The sequence below is a fragment of the Cupressus sempervirens genome, chromosome 7 (genome assembly GCF_028749045.1).
Source record: "Cupressus sempervirens isolate cs-2001-9-10 chromosome 7, ASM2874904v1, whole genome shotgun sequence".
NCBI classification, from domain to species: Eukaryota; Viridiplantae; Streptophyta; class Pinopsida; order Cupressales; family Cupressaceae; genus Cupressus; species Cupressus sempervirens.
In genome coordinates, this window is record NC_143124.1 from 47,344,885 (window position 1) to 47,362,904 (window position 18,020).

Consider the following 18,020-nt stretch of genomic DNA (forward strand, 5'->3'; position numbering starts at 1 on the left):
TAGGGATTTTTCCATAAGGTGTGATGTGAAAATTACTTATAATGGTGGTATTGAGCTGTAAGGGATTAAAGATTGTAATTATGTTTTAATCACTGGTTTGTAATAATATTGGACTTTATGTTTGGTGGGCATAGCCCAGTGTTTGGGTGAACCATGTTAAAATCTCGGTGTCTAGTGTTCTCTTCTATGTGACCCATTATTTTTTAATATTATTCATATTTGCATGTAATTCTTATTTATGTTTGAGGTTAATCCTAAAATGTAATATGAATAAAAGAAATCAGCTCAATAGTTTCAAATTATGAAAAAAAAAAAGAACTAGACATGACCAGGACACCTACAAAAATCCAAAAAATAGAGTAACACGAACCCTATAACCACCTACAAACACTAGGCCAAATTCTGCTTATTCTTATTTATATAAACTTGAATGTCCCTAATAAAAAACTATCAAAGTAGCTAAGAAACATAACAAGTCACAATGATGGGATGATGACCAAGGGTGGGTTTTCAAACTTTGATTTTTATTGGGGGGAAGATGTTGAAGAGGAAGATGAGCTAGGTGGATTTGGGAAGGATATTGTGTAGTGGGTAATTTTTTCTTCTCATTCTTTGCTACATATGGAAGTATTTGCTAATATTTGTCTAGATGAGGTTACTTTTACCTCTTTGGCTTCCTCTAAGGGGTTAATAGATCTTTAGGCATACTTGGAGTACTTCCTTTCTTGTCTAGATGCTTTGTCTTCTATCTCAGTTAATTTCTCTACCAATTTTCTCTTCATTGTGGATTACCCTTTTCTTTAGCTATGAGCTCATGACGGGGAGGGTTTGGTTTGGATCTATGAGGAGAATTCATTCCTACGTGGGCACTTTCTTCGAGAGGATTTTTTTCCCTTTGTTATGTCTACCTTCAATAACATTATGGGAGTTTATTGGTGTGGGTGGCTTCCTAGGAATTTATGTGGTTGAGGCTCTATTGATCGAGGATTTCCTAGTTCTCACATCTAGTATCCAGAAGCCGGTGGGTTTGTGGTATGTGACTTGTAAGGTTTTGGTCAGAAGTTTCAAATATGGCTATTGATTTCCTCCATATATCGATTTGGTTATTTCAGGCAGTATTGTGTGCTATTATTCCCAAACCATACTATGGAGTCATTCCACCATTATCCCTTATGGATATGGTTGTCATGGAGATTTTTTCCTGGGAATTTTTGCATCTTTTTAATTTCCAAAAGTGGTCCTTGTACACTTCTTTGGGTATTTTTAGCACAGGATGACAACTATCTATCATCTCTTCTCTTAGTGTTTGTATTTTGACCCAAAATATTTTTTGCAACTCAGTTTCTATCTGGGGGAATGTTTCCTTGCAATGGCCTCTTGATATTGTTGTGCTTAGTTTCCCTTGTGAAAATTTTGAAGGAAGATTTCGGGTCATTGATTTTGGACCCCCAACAGTGGACACCCATTTTTTTATGCTTGATTTATCTCTAGTGGGGACTAAGTGATACATTCTATAGAGGAATATTACTTCCATTTCATTAGATTATTCTTATATTGTATGGGGTGAGAAAGGATGGATTCCTAAAAGAGGGTTTTCTCCCTCTTTTTTTGATACAAATTATAAAGGGAGATGGTGGAAGCAATGTTATATTTGTTATGTCATTATTGTGAGAAAGACTCAAAGTGTCCAGGTTTTTCTAGACATTCTCTAATGTATGAGCATCCCTAGTTGGATTGTAATCCTAGAATATGGTCTGGTTTGGCTTTGAAGTTTGGAACTTGGTTGAAGAATGAGGTTTCACTTAGTTTATAATGAGTTGGTTCGGTTTTCATGTTAACTAAGTGAATTGGTTAATGAAGATGTTCGAAAAAGCCTAGGAGCCTGACATACTATATGGTGCTCAATATACATTGGGAGTTATGCATACACTATGGTTCTTGGCATGCATTGGGAGTTCAAAAATATTTTTGAATTTACTTATGCTTGGCTTGGTCTTGGTTCATTTTGGTGCCGAGTTGTATGTTAGTCAACTTTGGGTATTTGTGTTGTAGCCAACTTGTGGCCCAACATATATTTAATGTGAGGGATTTCATTTAATGTGTAATGAACTAGGCTGACTTGTGGCTTGATTGGGTATAAGTAGGGGGTTTTGTGGATTCTTTAGGTATTATCATCTAGGTTAGAGAAGAGGATGAAGGGTAGATGCGAACTTTGAAGAGTTAGTACCTACAACGGTAAAAGTACAAAGTTGTTTCACCTGTCAGGAAGACTTATTAGAATGTCTGAATTTGAGTATTTCTATCTAAAAATCAATTTTTTTCCAACATGTGATCTAGATAAATTCATTCTAGCTAATTTATATATGATCTCACACTTTTTCACTTGGAAATGTCTATTAAATGCATGTTTCATATTATTTTGTATCCAATTACTAAAGAAATAAAATTATTTTATAAAAGTGGCATTTCAATAACTCTTACTATTTTTTTGATATTTTTTTAATGACATACTTGAACACCATTTTATAAAGCTCAGAGCCAAGAATATTCTCATGTAGTTTTTATAGAGTTTTAATTAGATATAGTATATAGTAATTTAAAAAATTTACAAGCATGTATTTTAACACTCACAAGGATGCCGATTTTGAGAAAAAAATAGTTAAATCATATCAATAAAATTTAAAAAGGATATGACCTAGAGGAGAGAGTCACCTTCAAGAATGTATAATGTTTCTCCTAGTTAGAATAGATTTGTTTTAAAATGTGTGGTTGGAGATTAAAACTACCTATTTGAAGTGAGTTGAAAATTGATTCATTATAAAAGAGAAAATATAGGTTTAAAGCGGATTTTTATTTTTGGTTGTTCTAGCTATATATGTTATCTATAACATAGTTTGAGATCAAAGGGAAATAATTTTATTTCCATATAGTTTTGTGGTGGGAACTAGACCCCTAATTTCCAATGTCTTTCAATAGCTAAAACATTACCTATAAAATTTAGGAAAATATATCAATTCTTATTCCAAATAATTATAAAAAATATAATCCTAAACTTCATCCATTTCTATATATTTAATTAATTTACTTCATTTTTAAATTAAAAATAATAATACCAATTTTATGCTATTGAAGGTGAATAGTTATACTTTTGTTAGCCCTATCCTTTACAAAATAGTGGCATCAGTTTTTGCTTTTACCCATGGATGGAGAACTAGAAGATTGCTTGATGAAATTGAGGGTACAAGTGTGTATTCTTCTTGATGTTCTTATCTAGTTGTGGATCTAGACTAGTTGAGATTGGGATTTTAATTTGGATCTTATGGGATTTTGTAGAACTGGTATTTTAATTGTTGTTTGTATTTTTCCCTAACTTGAAAGGTCTTAGAGCCAGGCATATTGCATGCAATCAATTAATTTATGGGTAAAGAGTTGTGATTTAGTATTATATCTTGCATTATTATTCTTGTTGTTCTGTTTTTGCTATGTGGTTATTTGCTAGGTAGTTTGGACATCTCCTTTGGGTATTCTCTTATCTTGCACTACATCAGGTGGTATCAGAGTGAAGGTTTCTTTGAGTGTGTGGAGAGATCATTGAAGATGAGGCAATTTACACCAAGACTTGAACTGAAGGTTGATCTAGTGGATTTGCTTGATATTCTAATTTGTGGATCTATTGCTCTGGGTTTAACTTTTTTTGGAAGATTCCTCCAAGGATATTGGACCCTAGGGAAATTGATAATCTTAGTGATGTTGTGGAAGAAAGGATCTTAGAGAAGAATAGAAGAATTAAGATCTGAGCTTGCATTGATAAAGAGTGACATGATTTATGAATTTGTGAGTGCTTTAGATGGTAGACCTAGGAATGTGGGTACTCAAGATGGTTATGAGGAATTTTCTGAATAAGTTGTTGGATCTAGTGGTGAGGATGAGCTAATTGTGTGGAGAGATCTATTGGAATTAGGGATGGTAAGTTTTCTAGACTTTGATCTTAGTTGAAGCTAAAGCATAAGATGGAGGCTTCTAATTTCTCAGCTAATTTGACTCCTAAAGACCTAGATGATTGGATTGGTGAATTGGAAAATTGCTTTGAGCTTGAGGATATTGAGGATCCACTCAGAGCGAGGTTATCACAAAATAAGTTGAAAGGACATGCTAACCTTTAGTGGAAAGAACTACAAAGAGATAGAAAAGAAGAAGGTCAAATGAAGATTACTAGATGGAGGTTAATGATGACTAAGTTGAAGGCTAAGTTCATTTCTACTGATTATGAACTTGAGTTGGTTAAGAGGTTGTAGAATCTAAAGCAAAAAGATATGACAGTGAAAGATTGTACTGAGGAGTGCTATAAGTTGACTAGTTGTACTGGGCATAGAGAATTGTAAAAGGAGAAGGTAACTTAGTACATTAATGGTTTGAGATTCAATATTTAGGATGAGGTCGGTATGCTGAATAGTTCTTCAGTTGAGGATTCTTATAAATATGCTCTAAAGGTAGAAGATAAGTTGAAGAGGAAAATTTCAAGGTAATTCTAGAGGGAAGGAGAAGCAAGATCACTCAAAAAAGGCTAAACTAAGTGCTAAAGGTGAACCAAAACCTACTAATTAGAAGAAAATGAGAGGTGGAGGGGGGTTTAGTGGTAATTGTTTTAGATATGATGAAGAAGGGCATAGATCATTTGAATGTCCTCATGGTACGAAAGCTACTATTGTGAATGAGGTTATTGTCCAAGATAGTCAACTTGAGAAAGGAGAGATTTTATTGGCTCAGTGAGTGCTAGTTGGTTAGAGGACACATGATTCTTGTCAAAGGAATAGTTTGTTTAGGACTTGTTATAAGTTTGGTGGTAAAGAGCCTACAAGGTCATTTTGGATGGTGGTAGTACTAATATCTTTTTTGCTAAGGAGATGGTTTAGAAACTTGGTTTGAAGAGAGTGAGACACCCTTATCCTTATAGGATTGGTTGGCTACAAGGTGACCATCCTTTAGAAGTGAGGGAGCATTGCCTTGTTGATTTCCAGATTGGATAGTATAAGGATCAAGTATTGTGTGATACTGTGCACATGAATAGTTATCATGTGTTACTCGATAAACCTTGGTATTATGATTGTGTCAAGAATGTGTTTACTATTGAGAAAGGTGGCAAGAAGCATTCCCTAATTCCTTTATAAAATGAAGAGCTCAATAGGAGGAACCTGAGTATCAGCAACCAAGTTGAGTTGGCAGATTTTGAAAAGGTTGTAGATTAGTATGGAAAGCAGACTTATAGCACACCAACGATGGATATGAAGAAGAACAACAACAACAAGGGAAAGATTGTAGAAGTTGAAGACTTGGAGGATATGTATGTGAAGAACCAGTTTGAGATTTATGTGATAAATCCCAAAAGATGTCCTTCTAGTTATTAGAACATCTTTTTGAGCCTAGGGTGTCAAATGTAGGAGCAACCCATGTTGGCTTGCAATCTTACATGATGGTGTCATTTGGCTTTCGAGTTTGGGAACTTAGTCAAAGAATGAACTATGACTCGGTCAATACTAAGTTGGTTTAGTTGTTGTGTTAACTGAGTGACTTGGTTAATGCAAACATTCAAAAGAGGTTAGGAGCTCAACATACTTTGTGGTACATGGCATGCCCTAGGAGCTTGGAATACACTATCATGCTTGACATGTACTTGGAGCTCGGTAATGCTTGGGAATTTATTGATGCTCTTGCTTGGTCTTTCTGATGCTCAACTTGGTCTTGGTTCTTCTTAGTACTAATTTTTCTGTGAGCTAACTTTTGGTATTTAATTTTTGTTGTAATCACGTTGTGGCTCAACACATATTTAATGTGAGTAGGGATTTAATTTAATTTGTAATGAACTAGGCTGACTTGTAGCTCGGTTGGGTACAAGTAGGGAATTTTGTGGAGTCTTTAGGCATTCTCATCCAGCTTGGAGAATAGGATGAAGGATAGATCTAGACTTTGAAGAGCTAATAGCTATGTCTGGAGAGCTAGAGGATTGCTCCATGGACCTGAGTGTACAAGTGTAGATTTTTCTTGATGTTATTATCTAGTTGTGGTTCTAGACTAGTTGAGATTATGACTATAAGTTGGATCTTGTGGGATCTTACAAAACTGATATTGTAATTGCTATTAGTATTTTCCCCTAACCTAAAAGGCCTTAAAACTATGCATATATTGCATGCGATAAGTTGTTTTATGAATAAAGAGTTGTGATTTGGTATTATATCTTGCATTATTATTGCTTGTTGTTGTGTTTCCATTGTGTGGTTATTTGTTGGGGGTTTGGACATCTCCTTTGGGGATTTTCTTGCCTTGCATTACATCATTTTCCTTTAGAGTTCTATTATTCAAGAAGCTAGTGGGAAGCCTATTTATTGTTCTTCACATTTTGGTTTGTGTTACAACTCTCTTGGATTGATTCTCCTATGAATAGTTAGATTGTTGCTTCTCTAATAATTTTGAGGGGTGGGGATATTGTTAGTGGTTTTTTATTTAAGGATTTATTATTGGATTTCTTTTAGAGACTAAGAATTTAGGATGTGTGATTAAGTTATTAAGAAAAATCTAAATTTTTTTCTCAGAAGCGTGTTTATGTGCCTCTGAGCCTTTTTCTCAAGCTTGGTTTCCTCCTTTATTGGGAAGTTTGTTTATTGTTCAAAGGGCTTTTCTATGTGTTTTCGTAGTGAAAACCATTTTTTCTTCTAGAAAGTGGGCTTCATTTTTTCCTTTTGCTTCTTTAATAACTTCTTTTTTGGTAGTGGTGTCTCCTATAGAGATAGAGTTTAGGTTCATGTTGCAGGAGGTCAAAGAGACCCCAATTGAGGGAGAAGTTAACTGGGATACCATTGGTAGTGATTTTGATGACTTGAAAAATGATATCCTTGGCCTTTGTTGTATGAATTTTTGTCTTCCTACTTTTTTTGAGGTGGACCCTTTCATTATAGAGGTGAAAAGGGAGACTACAATGGCTTGAAAGAGCTTTGAGTTTGTTGGCTTGATATGGTGGCCTCAATATTTTTAGATCTTCGGTTTTGATGGAGAAAGAGGGATAGGATTTTTGAAGCCTAAGTTTGGTTATTTCATCTTTTGAAGATGAATATGTCTCCCCTTCTATATTTTTTGTCTTCTCATGTTTAGGTGTTTGATGGTGCTTTTCAATGGCCCACTCAGGTCCTTTGTTATTTTTTTGGGTTAAAGACAATAGATTTTGTGGGATCTTATTCAATGGTGATTTTCAAAAATAATGAATATGGTTGGTGGTTGAGTTGTATTTAATTTTTTTTAGAGGTAGAAAAAATATCTTGTATTTACTTAATGTTGTGCATTAGATGTTGTTAATTTCCTTTCCATTTTATCTAGTTGCATTGTTTGTACCATGGGCCAACATGCTCTTACTTTTTATATATCAAGAACATTAATGTCCATAATATTTTCAGTGCCACTGCTCAAAGGATTAGCATCATTTTTCATAATCCCAATCCACATAGTTGGGTGCAAACTAGTATTTGGACTTATAAATTCACTCACCTCCTCCACATCCTTGGAAGAAGTTTTGATCTTATTTTTTATGTGATCATTACAACATCATGTGATAAATCTAAAGAATATGCAAATAGGAAATTTTGTTTTTAAAGACTATGGACTACAAATACACTTGCTTATTGATTATCCTTATCCAATTAATGGTATCCAATAAAATAAATATTCTAATATTCACAACTTTATTAAGAATACATTGAACACTAAGAAACTTTTCATCCAAGTTCTTGATTTTATATTCATGTTGTTAATCAATCTCATTGATGCATTTTAGCACATTTCAAGGACATGATTTAATATCATAAATTTTCTCAAGATATTGAGAGCCATTTCTAATGTCCTTCAACTAAAAGTGATGCAATTGAACAAATCTTTGTGTCTCACATTGAAGTTATTTAATATTTTGTCAACTAATTCTTTCTCTTTGCATGTAGATCCCTTTTCTACATGATTATCTTCATCTACCTAAAAATGGATACCAATGTGTATTTCCTTTTTCTTCACCTCATAATTAGGTAAAGGATTAGTATCCTTAATGAAAGGATGAAAAATATTCTTTTTGTGTAGAGATTTCACAGTACCAATAAGGGAATCACTAGCTTTAGAGAAAGGATTAGAATTATTTTTAGAATTTTCATTTACTTTTATTTTCCCAAGACATAGTTCCATCAAATTTGGAATATACTTCTACAATTGGATGTAGTCACAAGCCTCATCCTTAAAGAGAACAACCTTCTTTCTATTAGAGGAGAATGGAATAGAAGTAGCAAGTAATAGGAACCTTGTGATTCTTCTCATAGATATGAGTAATAATATCACAATTCAAATGAATATTATCATGATCAATACTCTCCTCATGATAATGCTCAATCTCATTTTTATCAACTTTGGTGTAGTTTTAGTGTGAGGGTTTTTACCAACATGCAAGTCTTTATCCCTCTCCAAAATAAAAATAATTAAACCCTCATGAAGAATGGGAGCTAAAAAAAATTTTTCTTGTATACTGCAATACTATGATTCAAGGAGGATGCCAAAAATATAGAAATGGAAATACTAAAATTATGACAAAATATTTCAGAATAAAAATATGTCATAACTAAATAGACTACCAAATTTCCTATTCAAATTTGCATACCATTTAATAGTTTCCTCCACATGCACCTAGATCTTCTATAGAGACATTTTATGAAAGTCACTATTACTCATTTTTATAGTGATATCACATTCCTGTAGAAGAAAAAATAAGTATATCACCTCAGTATTATTTCTTATTTATGTTGAAATTAGCAACAATGCTCTCCATATTCAACACCATAGCAACCAATTCCTCATTAAAATTCATATCCAACCCACAAAATACACTTATTTAATCCTTCAACAAAGGCCTAAGAAATGAGGACAACTGAAGCATGTCGGGTTCTCGTGTATGGAGTTAAACCACTAGTAGATAGATATCGTAAGACCATGTGTATATTCATCAATTTTTTATAGCCAATTGGTTTCGAGAGACTATGATCTCCTCCAATAGAAAAAACACAAGAAACTTCTTAGTTACACTAGAGAGAAATACTTCAATAATTTCTCAAATAAACTAGGCATGCAATAAATTTAAAAAGTATTCCATTTATTTGCATGCAAGAGAGTAATGAGAAAATAACATTCCTCATTTGGCCACAAATGTGTTGGAAATTTGATTGAAAATATCATTGTTGTAAAAGATCAAAGAGGGAGATTGTTGTGAAAGATTGTTTTCAATCATTGTTTTGCCATTGATGTCAAACCTACTATTTGTAGGGATGATATTTGTTTATAAGATTCATGCACTACCAGTTAGTTGATTGATGAAGAGGATTTGATCAACAAGATGTACCAAGAGCACCTCAGGGAAAGGTTGAGTTATGATGTTGTAATGAAGTGCAAGGATTAGTTCAGACAATGGTTAAATAATGTATTGATGACATACTCAAAGATATAGAGGTTGGTCACACTTAGATAAATTGGAGGAAGAAGTTGTAACAAGGATGACTACAAAGCTTTAACTAAGATCATTAGTGGGTGTTGAGCAAGTCACTTGAAGTCGAGAAAATTCTTAGTAGAAACTAAGTAACAGCTATTTCTAGTGTGTGCCAAGTGATCTTCAAGTGCCGAGTAAAGATCAGGTGCTGGGCATCAAAATTTTTTCAACATGTGCTAAGTGATCTTCAGGTGTCGAGCATCAAGAAAAACATAGTTGATGCTAAGTAACACAGTATGTGCTGAGCACCAATATTTCAATAGTGATGAGCTACTACATTATTTCAAATAACAAAGATTTTCCAAATGCAAGCCAACTTAGTGGTTACATTAAATTTTGTGAACAAGTTGGAGGATAAGGAAGATGAGTTTTTAGCATAGAATCCTATGTAAACCATTTTTGGGAAAATTCTAATGGATTATTCAAGTTTCTAGAGGAAACATAATATGGGTTAGATGCAATGAATCCTACCTAATCCATGCAAATTGAAATTGAGGAAAAGATGAATTGAGCAGGAAAAGGAACTCCAAGACTTCTATTTAAGAAGTCATAAACCAAGAAGAAGAGAGCTGCTATTACTGTTGCTACAGAAGTGCCAAAATTTCTGAAGTGATTGAAAGGGTGTCAAGAAGGAGACATCTCAGAGAAGGAAGAGCACAAAGGCTCTGCTTCAAAGAGTGGTCATGAAGAGATGATTGCACTAGTACATTAAGTTTGGAGACTCAAGGAGACAAAGCTTGAAAGATAAGGCAAGTAGTTAAGAGTTGCAGAGATAGAAGGCCAGGCAAGGGTATGAGTTGAGAAGTGATATGAGATCTACAAGATAAGTTGTATGTTGTAATCAGGTCAAGCTTTTCTAATACTCTCTAGAAATTGTACTAGATCTGAAAATCCTATGGACTTAGGTTGGCCTAATAGCCATTTGTAAATCCTTTTATAGGGTGGCATTCCAAGTGAATGTTCTAAAGTCCTTTTACCATGCCCACTTCTAATAGGGAAGTTAAATCCTCTAATGAGTTCACACTTAATAGTGTGTGTTGTAAGCCTTTATTAGGATAGGCCTTTCACAGGGCATCGCTTTAGAAGGGTGAGAATTGAGTAGCATGTTACTAGTTGTTTTTCCCAAATTGGGTTTCCACATAAATCACTGTGTCATGTGTTGATTTCTTGTGTGCTATACTTGCATGTTGATTTATAGTAATTTTCTAATTAGAAAATTTAAAGATTAGATGAATGAATGATTGAATTATTTCACTATATTTGAAGAAAAAATTGAATTGGATATCTAGACCTTGAATATTTGATTCACACCCCCCCCCCCCCTCTCAGTTATTCTAAAAGCAATTCTAACAAAATGTTTGTCATTCCTTAGGTTCCAAGACAACTCCATTGAGAGGTGATCTTGGACTTCCCAATGCATTTTTAAGTTTCAAGTGACATCAAAGTTGTAAAGGAAATCCATAACATGATTTCCCTCTCTATAGTTATGCCAAATTTATACCTCTAGAAAACCCTTGACTATGTCTCTACAATTATTAATAATTTTTTTAATCAATCAAGTAGGTGGCCTTAAACACTTAACCTAGTTAACAATATTCATAAAATTACTTTATAACCAAATTATGGTTAACAATTTCTTCTTTTTCATATAAAGGGCTAGTTTGTTGGCCCTAGCCTCAATGAAATGATTTGTATGGGTTTCTAAAGAAAGTTTCATTGTTGCAACTAACCTACTTGTAGAGTGTCTAATCACTCACCCACAACCATCAAATATGTTTCTATAACATTTCCAAACATAATCTTCTATTATATTGATAATTATTACTATTTTATTGTATTCCTTAGAAAGAGCTACTTCATACCCCTAGATATTAGGTACCGACCTAAATACAACAATATTAGGTATATTTACCAATTTGATGAAATTCATTTTTTATTTTCTTGAAATATATAATAAATTAATCAAAACACCCTCCTAATATATGTTACTATATAGCCATTAACATGGAACATTTTCTATACACAATTCTTCCTCAAAAAATAAATTTTATTAATTTTTATTGTTTAACTTATATATGGTTTTTAACTAACTAATTTTACATTATTTTCAACTCCAACTTATGACCTAATCTTACATCCTTACTCACTCTTTGTGAATAACAATGCAAAAAGGACATTAACCATTTTACAATTTTTATAATTCTCATTATAATATTTTGAAGATTTATTTATCCATATATGAACTATATATACTCTTGAGTGGTCTCTATCACCCTATTTACTATTTTATTTGGTTTTAAACATTAAATAAGTAAAATATTCTTTAAATGTGAGGCCACAAAACACTTCTTCAAATGTTAATTGTTAAAAGACCATTATTATTATTTTAAATAGTTTTGCATGTTCAACCTCATATTTAGAATCATTTGTAGTATATATATTAATATTAAATTTCAACAATTTATTGATTAACAGTACACTATTAGAATAGTTGTTCCGCACTCCACATATTAATATAATTGTCTTCAAAAATTTAATGTTCTCATCATGCACTCCTAACAACAGTTGTTTTCCTTAATATATTGATAACAAATAAAGTCAATATTTGTTTAAATTTTATTATTGTGAATAGAATAATCATGTATAAAATGATTCATACTTATATATGTATACTTTTGTGATATATAGAGAAAATAATAGTCATCACTTAACAAAATTATCAAAAAGTTAATAGAAAATAATTTAGTTACATTAGATATTAAGATAGGATTTGTTATTATAAGATAAGCATTGATATGACTTTCTTCACATTAATCTTTTAAATTTGACAATTTATGTAATTATTTAATATGAAGTTAATTTTGTATTGAGAACTAATTACTAGTCTTCTAAGTTAGAATCTCATGCGCATAGTTTCTTTTCTTATAATTCAAGTCTTCTTGATGAATATATAATTACAAATATACTATTAATCATTTTTATTCCCTAAAATACATATGCAAACTTATATGATTATAAATGAATTTTTCATTTTTATTTCACTTTAAAATGATAATAAATATTATTAATGTTATGTATAGAATAGTTTCATAGAAATTGTATATTATTAAGACTTAGTTTTTATGGTAGTATTTACTTTACTATAATGGATATGGGTGGTTTTTAAAAATTTACAAAGGGTCTGGGGTAATCTTGTGGTAGTAAATACCAATTGTTCTTTTTTATTATGGGTTAGCCCCATTTTAACTACTTCTTAAGTTCAAAAACAATATCATAGAAATTAATTTTGAATGATTTAAGTTAAGAGAACAATAAATTCTAATTATTTAAAATTTGAAATCAAATATATGTTTATAGTATAGTTTCAAAAAAATATTATACATGTTCATTGGTTGCATATGTTTTTGATAAAGCGAGCATTTGGGAAACCGGTCATCAAAAGAGCTCGTTACCATTTTCAAGTTACATAGATGAAAAAAATAAATCATCATTACCAAATTAGGCCTCTATAATATTGACATAAATAGTTTTATTAATTAATTAACTTCACTAGACATAAGTTTATAAGATTCATGTCCCCTATTAAACTAGCTCTTGGAAAGCATAGTTTAAAAATAAGTTTATGAGAATGATGTCCCTATTAAGCCAGCTCTTAGAAAGCTAATCCAAAAGAAAAGAAACCTGCCCTTTATTGATATAAATAGTTCTACTAAAATATCTTAACAAGATTAATGCCAAACATAAAGCCTATTCTAGGAAAGTTAATCCACAAGACAAATAATTTACTAACCTCAAGGGTATTTTCTAGGTCAAGCACATGTCTACGAGAAATTTTGTGATAGCTCTTTGGAGAAGGTATTATGTTATTTTTAGTATAGTTGAGGCCTATAATATTTTTTGATATGAATTTTCTTTTTTGATGAAACTTTACATTTATATTATTAATAATAACTGATTGAAAAATGGTTCCTAGAGAAAAGAACCAAAAAAAAATCTCTCAACATTACCTAATACAAAAAGGATGTAGAAGAAGAAAGACTACATCTAGAGAGAGTATCTATCAACATTAATGAATCTTGTCATTGTGAATCTAAAATCTAGAACATTGTGATTACAAAGAGCACAAAACTTATATGAATACAATTACAATTCATTGTTTGATATTGGAGACAACACCAAGAGAAAAGCCAAAAACTATCAAAAAAATTCCATCATTGATCTTCATCCAAAACTCCAATCAAGACCGTGATATTAGAAAAAACTATCTAATGTGAGAGAAATCCAAGACCTTGAACTACATACAATATCTCAAAAGAACAAGTGAGATCCATAAAATTAAAACATGTGAAATCATAGAAAAGTCATGATTTACTATCAAATAATATTTGAGAAGGGATCAATAGGATTCTAAACATATTCTTTTGTCATAATATTAATCATGTTGGGGAAATCATCATGATTAAGTCAAGAAAGTAGAGAGTTAAAGATAAAACCCATTATTACCAAAATTAACTAGATAATCAGCTAATAGATTAACTTCTCCATAAATATACATGATGTAACATTCAAAAATTGGATGAAGAAGAGACCATACTTGATGCAATATATATTGAATGGACCAATTATATACTTGATGTTTAATAAATGTATTAATGATAATGGTTGAATCCCATTCAATATATAACTTAGATATACATAGTAATTTTTCAAGTTCCAAAACAAAAAGAAAGGCTAAGGCCTCAGCTTTGTTATTAGTGCTCGGAGGGAGAGGATATGATTTTGCTGCAATTATATGACCTTTAAAGTCTCTAATGACTATGTCATAGCCAGAGTCACTTTGATTTTGCCTAGAGGCCCCATCAAAATTGAGTTTGTAATAACCCTCATTTGGGGGAATCCATTTTGTTTCTACTCAGATAGGAGGAACCTTGGATGGACACAATAGACCAAGAAGATGAGGAAAAAGTAAACCCTTCCACTAATGAATAAAAGAGTCATTCCAAGGAGGAAAAATATTTTTACCTTTATATTTACTTATTGTAGCATTAACAAGCTCAACAATTGATTTCTCTAATATTTCTAAAAATTGAGAGATTAGAGATTATGTTTGTCTAAAAATTCTCTTATTTCTCTCCAACCAAATTGCCCATACTATAAATGTATGGATGCACTTCCAAAGGAATTAAAATATTGATTATGAATGTAATATTGGCCATGCCTAGAATAAATCCTATAGAGAGTTGGCTAGTGACATATGGAAATTAAGCTTAATAAGAATAAAATGCGAAGAATCTTGGGCAAAAGGGCAATTTAAAAGGAGATGATCTATTGTTTCCATAACTTGCAGATAGAGTACAGAATTAAAGGGATGAGAAATGTTCAATCTATGAAGTTGATCACTAGTTAAAATTCCATTCCTTAATGCAAATCATGCAATGCATCCTGTTTTTGGCAAAACTGAAATGTTCCATCAAGATTGAAAAGCTCGATATGTGGCCTGATTAAACTGATTAAGTTGGACAGCTAAGTATCCTTGTTTAACCTATTATTTACCATGTTTAGCCAGAATGCAAAAGAGGAATCTAATTGATTAGACATAAAAACATTCCTTTCAGCTAATACTTGTTTGAAACAAGCACCCTAATTGTGAGATATTGGAAGAATTGAGGGATCTTTCCAAATGACTAGCCTTGTGAATCTATGTATAGATGAGACATAATTAGAAAAAGACGTCAACATGAATAATCATAACTATTTTTTCAGAGTCAATACTCTCATTTTCTGAATTCCATTGCGTATGTTTTTCATGGATGATTCAGATCCACTTGCTGATTCAAATAAGATAAGCAAACTCTCATGAACTAATATTTTTTCAAGGTATGCATTCAACGAACTGTGTTTGACAAATGCAGGTTGGAAGGCAAGGTTTGAGTAATAATACGCGGCTCAGGAGGCATTGGGGAGGTAGTTGTTCGTCTATCTGTAAATCATGGAGCCAAAGTTATTATTGCAGACATTGCAGAAGACGCGGGTACAAAAATCGCTGAATCCCTCTCTCATTCGATAACATATAATATCCACTGTGATGTGACCAAAGAGAGAGATGTAAGCGCAGCCGTGGATTTGGCCATAGGAAAACACGGTAAGCTTGATATTGTGTATAACAACGCTGGAGTACTCAAGGCACAGAAAGAAAGCGTGGAAGAGTATGATATGGAGGATTTTGAGCGAGTGATGAATATCAACATACGGCATTAAGCACGCAGCACGTGTTATGATCCCAAACAAAAAGGGGAGCATTATATCTACAGCTAGTATTGCAGGAATAATGGGTGCAGATGCTCCTTACTCATATACTGCCTCCAAACTTGCCGTAATTGGGCTTACTAAAAAACGGTGCCGCTGAGCTAAGAAAATCGGGTATACGAGTGAATTGTGTATCACCTGCCTTAGTTGTGACAGATCTCGTTCTGAACTATGCGGGATTGCCGTCTTCACCAGAGGTGCTCAAGCTGCTTTATATCTCGCAAATGATGAGTCCAAATATGTTAGTGGCCACAATATAGTGATCGGTGGTGGAGGAACTGTTGCAAACAACTGTTGGGGTTTGTATTAGATAATGTCATAGATCTTGAATTTATTATGGAAGTCAAGATGAAAAGTCGTAAACCTAAAGTTCTAGTTCTCTAACTCCTGGAAAGCCTGTCAAAATAGTTTTCCTTAGTAGAGGCAAAGACTTGCAGGTCTTCACCTTCCCCTCATTTAGATTATGACAAGACTAATTTGAATGATAAGTTTTAAGTCGTTACCTCCCAAAGACACGGAAAAAAACTATTTCCAGATGTGTCACCTGCCAATGAATCGGACTTGTATTTTTCCACCGATGGTCCATATAATAATTACTGAAACCAGCTGCCCGTTTGTGGTTTTCAAATTGATTTAATTGTCCATTCTGAATGAGACCTAATTGTCTAATTTCTCGGGATCAAGCTTTTCTTTCATCAAAGCGTCCAAGATACAAAGACCACCTTTATTTTAATTTACAATATAATAGTAGGATACCTTATAAGCAAAGGTGATGATGAAATGTGTCTTTATTAAAGTCTTTGTTGGATGATCTAAAAAACAAGGTGAAGTCGGTGAAGTCTATAGTCTTGTATATCTTTGATGATATTTTTGAATAATTAATAGTCTATTTCTAGTTATAATTAAGGTTTTGTAGTTAAAGTAAAATGCTCGATAAAAGATTTTCATCTTTATTGAGGGGTTCAATAGTTATTCCATAGTGAAATATTTCTCAAATACTAATACTATGTTATAATTATGGATTCCTATCCATCTCTATTTCTATACCCTTATATTTCTTTCTCATTAAAATTTTCTCTATCTAGGTCCATGCCCTTACCTTTATATCTTGTTTACTCAAACACATAGACACTCATTTCTCCCATATTATCTCTATATTATCCTCTCTCTTTGCCTTAAACCCCAATATATATCCTAACTTCTATATTTATATTTGATTAATTCTATCTAGATATATATCTAGCTATCTTTAAATGTATCACCTCATATATCATTATCATTTTACCTCTTCAACTTTTCCCTCTCATCTCTTCTCTCCTCTTATATATTTTTGCCCTCTTCCACTCCCTTCCTCTTTATCTCTCCCTTCACATCTTTCTTACTCAAACACACACACACACACACACATCCTCTCTCTCTCTCTCTCTCTCTCTCTCTCTCTCTCTCTCTCTCTCTTAATATTCAAAGACTTGTATTTGCATATCTATTTTAATCTCTATTTTAACTTACCCATATATTTGTCATTTACCTCTCTTTGTTGATATCTCATTTTCTCTATCTATCTATCTTTCTATCAATCAATATGTTGGCTCATATATCTTTCTTCTTCCATCTCTTCATCTCTCCCTCATCTCTCCTCTCTTCCTATTTTTGTTTCTCCCATTTCATATCTCTTCATATCCCCCTCTCCTCTCCTTTTCATATTTCTCTCCCTCCCATTATTTTCTCTTTGTCTCTCCTTCATAACTATCTATCACTTTGACATTGTATTATAATCCATCCATCTACACTCTCGCTTAGTCAATGAGCATCTTCTTATGCATAGTTCTTATCTAACTGGCCTTCATTAATCAAAAATGTTTTTTTAAGCTAGGGCCCAAGGGATTCCAAAGACAATAATTCACAAGAAGACAATTGGAGCTAATGCATAGAATAAAATCAAAGTCAATTGAATAATCTATCTAAACATATTTCTTTTTTAGTATATGTTGGAATACCTTATATATGGATCACCATATGATTTTTTCCTTACATGATTCAAGCATCCTTTGTTAAGCTAGGTCCTTATAGGCTCCAAAGCGAATAGTTTCAAATGAAGTGAATAATGAGAGGAAATACCTATATAATTAATATGTAAGAGTGTAATTAACTTTAT